The sequence below is a fragment of the Oncorhynchus mykiss genome, chromosome 11 (genome assembly GCF_013265735.2).
Source record: "Oncorhynchus mykiss isolate Arlee chromosome 11, USDA_OmykA_1.1, whole genome shotgun sequence".
Lineage (NCBI taxonomy): Eukaryota > Metazoa > Chordata > Actinopteri > Salmoniformes > Salmonidae > Oncorhynchus > Oncorhynchus mykiss.
The window spans coordinates 66,581,440-66,591,671 of NC_048575.1; positions in this window are offsets into that span (position 1 = coordinate 66,581,440).

The window sequence follows — 10,232 nt, forward strand, 5'->3', positions numbered from 1 at the left end:
ACAAGTGGGACACAATCATGAAGTGGAACGACATTTATTGGATATTTCAAACTTTTTTAACAAATCAAAAACTGAAAAATTGGGCGTGCAAAATTATTCAGCCCCCTTAAGTTAATACTTTGTAGCGCCACCTTTTGCTGCGATTACAGCTGTAAGTCGCTTGGGGTATGTCTCTATCAGTTTTGCACATCGAGAGACTGACATTTTTTCCCATTCCTCCTTGCAAAACAGCTCGAGCTCAGTGAGGTTGGATGGAGAGCATTTGTGAACAGCAGTTTTCAGTTCTTTCCACAGATTCTCGATTGGATTCAGGTCTGGACTTTGACTTGGCCATTCTAACACCTGGATATGTTTATTTTTGAACCATTCCATTGTAGATTTTGCTTTATGTTTTGGATCATTGTCTTGTTGGAAGACAAATCTCCATCCCAGTCTCAGGTTTTTTGCAGTCTCCATCAGATTTTCTTCCAGAATGGTCCTGTATTTGGCTCCATCCATCTCCCCATCAATTTTTACCATCTTCCCTGTCCCTGCTGAAGAAAAGCAGGCCCAAACCATGATGCTGCCACCACCATGTTTGACAGTGGGGATGGCGTGTTCAGCTGTGTTGCTTTTACGCCAAACATAACGTTTTGCATTGTTGCCAAAAAGTTAAATGTTGGTTTCATCTGACCAGAGCACCTTCTTCCACATGTTTGGTGTGTCTCCCAGGTGGCTTGTGGCAAACGTTAAACGCCACTTTTTATGGATATCTTTAAGAAATGGCTTTCTTCTTGCCACTCTTCCATAAAGGCCAGATTTGTGCAACATACGACTGATTGTTGTCCTATGGACAGAGTCTCCCACCTCAGCTGTAGATCTCTGCAGTTCATCCAGAGTGATCATGGGCCTCTTGGCTGCATCTCTGATCAGTCTTCTCCTTGTATGAGCTGAAAGTTTAGAGGGACGGCCAGGTCTTGGAAGATTTGTAGTGGTCTGATACTCCTTCCATTTCAATATTATCGCTTGCACAGTGCTCCTTGGGATGTTTAAAGCTTGGGAAATATTTTTGTATCCAAATCCAGCTTTAAACTTCTTCACAACAGTATCTCGGACCTGCCTGGTGTGTTCCTTGTTCTTCATGATGCTCTCTGCGCTTTTAACGGACCTCTGAGACTATCACAGTGCAGGTGCATTTATACAGAGACTTGATTACACACAGGTGGATTGTATTTATCATCATTAGTCATTTAGGTCAACATTGGATCATTCAGAGATCCTCACTGAACTTCTGGAGAGAGTTTGCTGCACTGAAAGTAAAGGGGCTGAATAATTTAGCACGCCCAATTTTTCAGTTTTTGATTTGTTAAAAAAGTTTGAAATTTCCAATAAATGTCGTTCCACTTCATGATTGTGTCCCACTTGTTGTTGATTCTTCACAAAAAAATACAGTTTTATATCTTTATGTTTGAAGCCTGAAATGTGGCAAAAGGTCGCAAAGTTCAAGGGGGCCGAATACTTTCGCTAGGCACTGTATGTTCATTAACTGTCCTTTAATTGAAATTACACTAAAGAAAAAATAAATAGGTTACCTAAGGAGGCAGGATTTTCTCTGGATCGCCGCCATCTGTCAACATTGACTTAATGGTAAACATGAATAAGAGCTATAACCCTGGCTTCCTGCCTTGGCTTTATCAGAGCAGACTAGAATTGACCCCAGGGTTGGGCCCCTGATTGTGTTGGGGGCAGGGATGGACTGGGACCTCAAAGTAACACACTGCTAATTTTCCCCTTGAGGCCACCATTATTAGGCCATTAATGATAATTCTATGCAAAACCCACAATTTAGACTGATCCACTGGGTTAAAGATGGACCGGCCCATCATGGCATTTACCTAAACTGGTTAATGGCCAGTATGTTTCTGTATGAGGGTAGATGACAGCCACCACGTGAGGCTGTGCCATGTCGTGTGGTACTAACCAGACTCTCTCAGGCCCGGTTTACAATGGGTCAATTCTGGGTCCGCTCCACAGCAACACAAAGAACATATTCAGCCCAGTCTGGCCTCCCTCTCCATCATTGTGTAATATGGAGAACTTAGGATGATGTTATGCTGTGTTCAAAACAACTGGGAACTCAGAAATCATATACTTACGACTTCAGTGCATTCAAAACAACTGGGAACTCTGGGGGGAAAAACAAGCTCTGACTGGGAAAAATCTATTTGAACGGTATTCCAACTCGGAATTTCAACTCAGGAACTCGGGCCTCTTTTTACAGCTCTGACTTTCCTACCTGAAGATCACGGGTGTCAGGACTTGAGTTCAAAACTTGTTTGAGTTACCAGTTGTTTTAAATGCACCATTAGTCACAGCCACATAACTTCAAAACAGAATCTGGACAGAATGCCTACTTACCATTTCCTATATAGTATAAATGGGCTCTCACTGTCTAAGAGCTAAGATCTAAGGATCTCATGAGGATTGGTCATGTGTGTAAAATGTAATGTGAGAAGCTCCATGTTAATATAATATTTAAACTTTATCAAATCAAATGTCGGAGTGACATAGCCTAAATACAGTAGAATAGAATACAGTATATACAGTTGAAGTCGGAAGTTTACATAGATTTAGGTTGGAGTTATTCAAATTCGTTTTTCAACCACTCCCACAAATTTCTTGTTAACAAACAATAGTTTTGGCAAGTCGATTAGGACATCTACTTTGTGCATGACACAAGTCATTTTTCCAACAATTGTTTACAGACAGATTTCACTTATAATTCACTGTATCACAATTCCAGTGGGTCAGAAGTTTAAATACACTAAGTTGACTGTGCCTTTAAACAGCTTAGAAAATTCCAGAAAATGATGTCATGGCTATAGAAGCTTCTGATAGGCTAATTGGCATCATTTGAGTTAATTGGATGTGTACCTGTGGATGTATTTCAAGGCCTACCTTGAAACTCAGTGCCTCTTCGCTTGACATCATGGGAACTTTTTGGAGAAATGTCATACAAAAATAGAACTGTTTGGCCATAATGACCAGCGTTATGTTTGGAGGAAAAAGGGGAGGCTTGCAAGCAGAAGAACACCATCCCAACCGTGAAGCACGGGGTGGCAGCATCATGTTGTGGGGGTGCTTTGCTGCAGGAGGGACTGGTGCACGCCACAAAATAGATGGCATCATGAGGCAGAAAAATGATGTTGATATATTGAAGCAACATCTCAAGACATCAGTCAGGAAGTTAAAGCTTGGTCACAAATTGGTCTTCCAAATGGACAATGATGCCAAACAAGGACAACAAAGTCAAGGTATTGGAATGGCCATCACAAAGCCCTGACCTCAATCATCTAGAATTTTTTTGGGCAGAACTGAAAAAGTGTGTGCGAGCAAGGAGGCCTACAAACCTGCCTCAGTTTCAACAGCTCTGTCAGGAGGAATGGGCCAAAATTCACCCAACTTATTGTGGGAAGCTTGTGGAAGGCTACCCGAAACGTTTGACCCAAGTTAAACAATTTAAAGGTAATGCTATCAGATACTAATTGAGTGTATGTAAACTTCTGACCCACTGGGAATGTGATGAAAGAAATACAAGCTGAAAGAAATCATTATTTCTACTATTATTCTGACATTTCACATTCTTAAATTAAAGTGGTGATCCTAACTGACCTAAGACAGGGAATTTTTACTAGGATTAAATGTCAGGAATTGTGAATAACTGAGTTTAAATGTATTTGGCTAAGGTGTATGTAAACTTCTGACTTCAACTGTACATATGAGATGAGTAAAGCAAAAATATGTAAACATAATTAAAGTGACTAGTGTTCCATTATGAAAGTGGCCAGTGGGCAGCAGCAGTTGGAAGCCGCCTAATGATGGATATTTAACAGTCGGATGGCCTTGCTGTTTTTCAGTCTCTCGGTCCCAGCTTTGATGCACCTGTAAGGACCTCGCCTTCTGGATGATAGTGGGGTGAACAGGCAGTGGCTTGGGTGGTTGTTGCCCTTGATGGTCTTTTTGGCCTTCCTGTAACATCGGGTGCTGTAGGTGTCCTGGAGGGCAGGTAGTTTGCCCCCGGTGATGCGTTGGGCAGACCGCGCCACCCTCTAGAGAGCTCTGTGGTTACGGGCGGTGCAGTTGCTGTACCAGGTGGTGATACAGCCCGACAGGATGCTCTCAATTGCTGTAAAAATGTTTTTTGGGGGGTTTCTTCAGGCTCCTTAGGTTGAAGAGGTGCTGTTGTGTCTTCTTTACCACACTGTCTGTGTGGGTGTACCATTTCAGATCATCAGAAATGTGTATGCCGAGGAACTTAAAAATGTCCACATACTCCACTGCGGTCCCATCGATGTGGATAGGGGCGTGCTCTCTCTGCTGTTTCCTGAAGTCCACGATCAAATCAAAATCAAATGTATTTATATAGCCCTTCGTACATCAGCTGATATCTCAAAGTGCTGTACAGAAACCCAGCCTAAAACCCCAAACAGCAAGCAATGCAGGTGTAGAAGCACGGTGGCTAGGAAAAACTCTCTAGAAAGGCCAAAACCTAGGAAGAAACCTAGAGAGGAACCAGGCTAAGTGGGGTGGCCAGTCCTCTTCTGGCTGTGCCGGGTGGAGATTATAACAGAACATGGCCAAGATGTTCAAATGTTCATCAATGACCAGCATGGTCGAATAATAATAAGGCAGAACAGTTGAAACTGGAGCAGCAGCACGTTCAGGTGGACTGGGGACAGCAAGGAGTCATCATGTCAGGTAGTCCTGAGGCATGGTCCTAGGGCTCAGGTCAGTTGAAACTGGAGCAGCAGCACGGCCAGGTGGACTGGGGACAGCAAGGAGTCATCATGTCAGGTAGTCCTGGGGCATGGTCCTAGGGCTCAGGTCCTCCGAGAAAGAGAAAGAAAGAGAGAAGGAGAGAATTAGAGAACGCACACTTAGATTCACACAGGACACCGAATAGGACAGGAGAAGTACTCCAGATATAACAAACTGACCCTAGCCCCCCCGACACATAAACTACTGCAGCATAAATACTGGAGGCTGAGACAGAAGGGGTCAGGAGACACTGTGGCCCCATCCGAGGACACCCCCGGACAGGGCCAAACAGGAAGGATATAACCCCACCCACTTTGCCAAAGCACAGCCCCCACACCACTAGAGGGATATCTTCAACCACCAACTTACCATCCTGAGACAAGGCTGAGTATAGCCCACAAAGACCTCCGCCACGGCACAACCCAAGGGGGGGGGGGGGGGGGTAGGGGGCGCCAACCCAGACAGGATGACCACATCAGTGAATCAACTGATCCATTCCTTTTTTTTGTCGACATTGAGTGAGTTATTTTCCTGGCACCACACTCCCAGGGCCCTCACCTCCTCTCTGTAGGCTGTTTCGTCATTGTTGGTAATCAGGCCTACTACTGTTGTGTTGTCTGCAAACTTGATGATTGAGTTGGAGGAGTGCGTGGCCACGCAGTCATGGGTAAACGGGGAGTACAGGAGGGGGCTGAGCAATCACCCTTGTGGGGCCCCCGTGTTGAGGATCAGCTAAGTGGAGGTGTTGTTTCTGACCTTCATCACCTGGGGGCGGCCCGTCATGAAATCCAGGACCCAGCTGCACAGGGCGGGGTTCAGACCCAGGGCCCCGAGCTTAATAATGAGCTTGGAGGGTACTAAACTCAGCAAAAAAAGAAACGTCCCTTTTTTAAGACCCTGTCTTTCAAAGATAATTTGTAAAAATCCAATTAACTTCACTGTAAAGGGTTTAAAAACTGTTTCCCATGCTTGTTCAATGAACCATTAACAATTAAAAAACATGCACCTGTGGAACAGTCATTAAGACACTAACAGCTTACAGACGGTAGGCAATTAAGGTCACAGTTATTAAAACTTAGGACACTAAAGAAGCCTTTCTACTGACTCTGAAAAACACCAAAATAAATATGTCCAGGGTCCCTACTCATCTGCGTGAACATGCCTTAGGCATGCTGCAAGGAGGCATGAGGGCTGCAGATGTGGCCAGGGCAATGAATTGCAATGTCCATACTGTGAGATGTCTAAGACAGCGCTACAGGGAGACGGGACGGACAGCTGATCATCCTCGCAGTGGCAGACCACGTGTAACAACACTTGCACAGGATCGGTGCATCACACCTGCGGGACAGGTACAGGATGGCAACAACTGCCCGAGTTACACCAGGAACGCACAATCCCCCCATCAGTGCTCAGACTGTCTGCAATTGGCTGAGAGAGGCTGGACTGAGGGCTTGTAGGCTTGTTGTAAGGTAGGTCCTCACCAGACATCAACGACAACAATATCGCTTATGGGCACAAACCCACCGTCGCTGGACCAGACAGGACTGGCAAGAAGTGCTCTTCACTGACGAGTCACGTTTTTGTCTCAACAGGGGTGATGGTCGGATTCACGTTTATCGTCGAAGGAATGAGCGTTACACCAAAGCCTGTACTCTGGAATGGGATTGATTGGAGGTGGAGGGTCTGTCATGGTCTGGGGCGGTGTGTCACAGCATCATCGGACTGAGCTTGTTGTCATTGCAGGCAATCTCAACGCTGTGCGTTACAGGAAAGACATCCTCCTCCCTCATGTGGTACCCTTCTTGCAGGCTCATCCTGACAAGACCCTCCAGCATGACAATGCCACAAGCCATACCGCTCGTTCTGTGCGTGATTTCCTGCAAGATAGGAATGTCAGTGTTCTGCCATGGCCAGCGAAGAGCCCGTCTCTCAATCCCATTGAGCACGTCTTGGACCTGTTGGATCGGAGGGTGAGGGCTAGTGCCATTCCCCCCAGAACTGGTAACTTGCAGGTGCCTTGGTGGAAGAGTGGGGTAACATCTCACAGCAAGAACTGGCAAATCTGGTTCAGTCCATGAGGAGGAGATGCACTGCAGTACTTAATGCAGCTGGTGGCCACACCAGATACTGACTGTTACGTTTGACTGTTACTTTGTTCAGGGACACGTTATTCCATTTCTGTTAGTCACATATCTGTGGAACTTGCTCTGTTTATGTCTCAGTTGTTGGGTCTTATGTTAATACAAATATTTACATGTTAAGTTTGCTGAAAATAAACTCAGGTGACAGCGAGAGGACGTTTATGATATTGAATGCGGAGCTATAATCAATTAACAGAATTCTTACATACCTGTAGGTATTCCTCTTGTGCAGATGGGAGAGGGCAATGGGCAGTGCAATGGCGATTGCATAGTCTGTGGATCTATTGGGGCAGTAAGCAAATTGAAGTGGGTCTAGGGTGTAAGGTAGAGGTGATATGATCCTTAACTAGCCTTTCAAAGCACTTCATGATGACAGAAGAGAGTGCTACGGGGCGATAGTCATTTGGTTCCGTTACCTTTGCTTTCTTGGGTACAGGAACAATGGTGGACATCGTGAAGCCAATGGGGATAGCAGACTGGGATAGGGGAAGATTGAATATGTCCTGAAACACTCCAGCCAGCTGGTCTGCGCATGCTCTGAGGACGTGGCTAGGGATGCTGCCTGGGCCGGCAGTCTGCGAGGGTTAACACGCTTAAATGTCTTACTCATGTCGGCCGCGGAGGAGAGCCCACAGTCCTTGGTAGTGGGCCGCATCGGTGGCACAGTGTTATCCTCAAAGCGTGCAAAGGTGTTTTGCTTGTCCGGAAGCAAGACGTTGGTGTCTGCGACATGGCTGGTTTTCACTTTGTAGTCCATAATTGTCTGTAGACCCTGCCACATACGTCTCATGTCTGAGCCGTTGAATTGCGACTCTACTTTGTCTCTATACTGACGTGCCTGTTTAATTGCGTGACTTAGGGAATAACTACACTGTTTGTGTTCTGCCATATTCCCAGTCACCTTGCCATGGTTGAATGCATTGGTTCACGCTTTCAGTTTTGCGCAAATGCTGCCATCTATCCATGGTTTCTGGTTAAGGTAGGTTTTAATGGTCACAGTGGGTACAACATATCCTATACACCTCCTGAAAAACTCACCGTATCCGTCAATGTTATTCTTAGAGGCTACCTGGAACATATCTGTGCTTTGTTAAAAACCCTCAAATTCATTGTTGGAGATAAACAAGAGTAGAGAGTATGTCAAAGTTGAATCAGTGCTATTGTGAAAAATAATGTGTCATCAGATTTCCAACTGCTGTGATCCATCATACAGTACAACACTTGAGGTATTGTGATTAAAGATGACATTGTAGATCACATCCAAGCAACCTCATCCCTCTTCCCATCTGAGATCTGCGCTGTGAGATATCACACATTGATGGAGATTTGGAGAGGTCTATGCATGGTGAGTAAAAATCCTAAAAGTAAGCACCCACTGGAAAATCAAATACACTGCTCAAAAAAAATAAAGGGAACACTTAAACAACACAATGTAATTCCAAGTCAATCACACTTCTGTGAAATCAAACACTTAGGAAGCAACACTGATTGACAATAAATTTCACATGCTGTTGTGCAAATGGAGTAGACAACAGGTGGAAATTATTGGTAATTAGCAAGACACCCCCAATAAAGGAGTGGTTCTGCAGGTGGTGACCACAGACCACTTCTCAGTTCCTATGCTTCCTGGCTGATGTTTTGGTCACTTTTGAATGCTGGCGGTGCTTTCACTCTAGTGGTAGCATGAGACGGAGTCTACAACCCACACAAGTGGCTTAGGTAGTGCAGCTCATCCAGGATGGCACATCAATGCGAGCTGTGGCAAGAAGGTTTGCTGTGTCTGTCAGCGTAGTGTCCAGAGCATGGAGGCGCTACCAGGAGACAGGCCAGTACATCAGGAGATGTGGAGGAGGCCGTAGGAGGGCAACAACCCAGCAGCAGGACCGCTACCTCCGCCTTTGTGCAAGGAGGATCAGGAGGAGCACTGCCAGAGCCCTGAAAAATGACCTCCAGCAGGCCACAAATGTGCATGTGTATGCTCAAACGGTCAGAAACAGACTCCATGAGGGTAGTATGAGGGCCCGACGTCCACAGGTGGGGGTTGTGCTTACAGCCCAACACCGTGCAGGACGTTTGGCATTTGCCAGAGAACACCAAGATTGGCAAATTCGCCACTGGCGCCCTGTGCTCTTCACAAATGAAAGCAGGTTCACACTGAGCACATGTGACAGACATGACAGTCTGGAGACGCTGTGGAGAACGTTCTGCTGCCTGCAACATCCTCCAGCATGACCGGTTTGGCGGTGGGTCAGTCACGGTGTGGGGTGGCATTTCTTTGGGGGGGCCGCACAGCCCTCCATGTGCTCGCCAGAGGTAGCCTGACTGCCATTAGGTACCGAGATGAGATCCTCAGACCCCTTGTGAGACCATATGCTGGTGCGGTTGGCCCTGGGTTCCTCCTAATGCAAGACAATGCTAAACCTCACGTGGCTGGCGTGTGTCAGCAGGTCCTGCAAGAGGAAGGCATTGATGCTATGGACTGGCCTGACCGTTCCTCAGACCTGAATCCAATTGAGCACTTCTGGGACATCATGTCTCGCTCCATCTACCAACGCCACGTTGCACCACAGACTGTCCAGGAGTTGGCGGATGCTTTAGTCCAGGTCTGGGAGGAGATCCCTCAGGAGACCATCCGCCACCTCACCAGGAGCATGCCCAGGCGTTGTAGGGAGGCCATACAGGCACGTGGAGGCCACACACACTACTGAGCCTCATTTTGACTTGTTTGAAGGACATTACATCAAAGTTGGATCAGCCTGTAGTGTGGTTTTCCACTTTAATTTTGAATGTGACTCCAAATCCAGACCTCCAAGGGTTGATAAATTTGATTTCCATTGATAATTTTTGTGTGATTTTGTTGTCAGCACATTCAACTATGTAAAGAAAAGTGTTTAATAAGAATATTTCATTCATTCAGATGTAGGATGTGCTATTTTAGTGTTCCCTTTATTTTTTTGAGCAGTGTATATAGTCCAAGAAAATACTGTTAAGGATTCCACCAAATATATTAAATATTAGTTTAAAAACTCTTGTAACACTGACTGTTGTGGTAATGGCTCAACTATTCTGTTCTGTCAACTCACAAAGAAAGCTCTTCTTCAAGACTTCCTAGTTTCCGCTTAGCTTATTAAGTGATCCTAGTAGTAAGAACACAGTAAAAACAATTAAGAAATTTCCCATGGTGCATTCAACAACTGTACCAACCTCTTTGTGTTAGTTTTACTGTGTCTTCCTCTTGTGACCCTATGATCAGGCAGAAACCATTTGAGATAACAGAATAATTAACAAAATCAC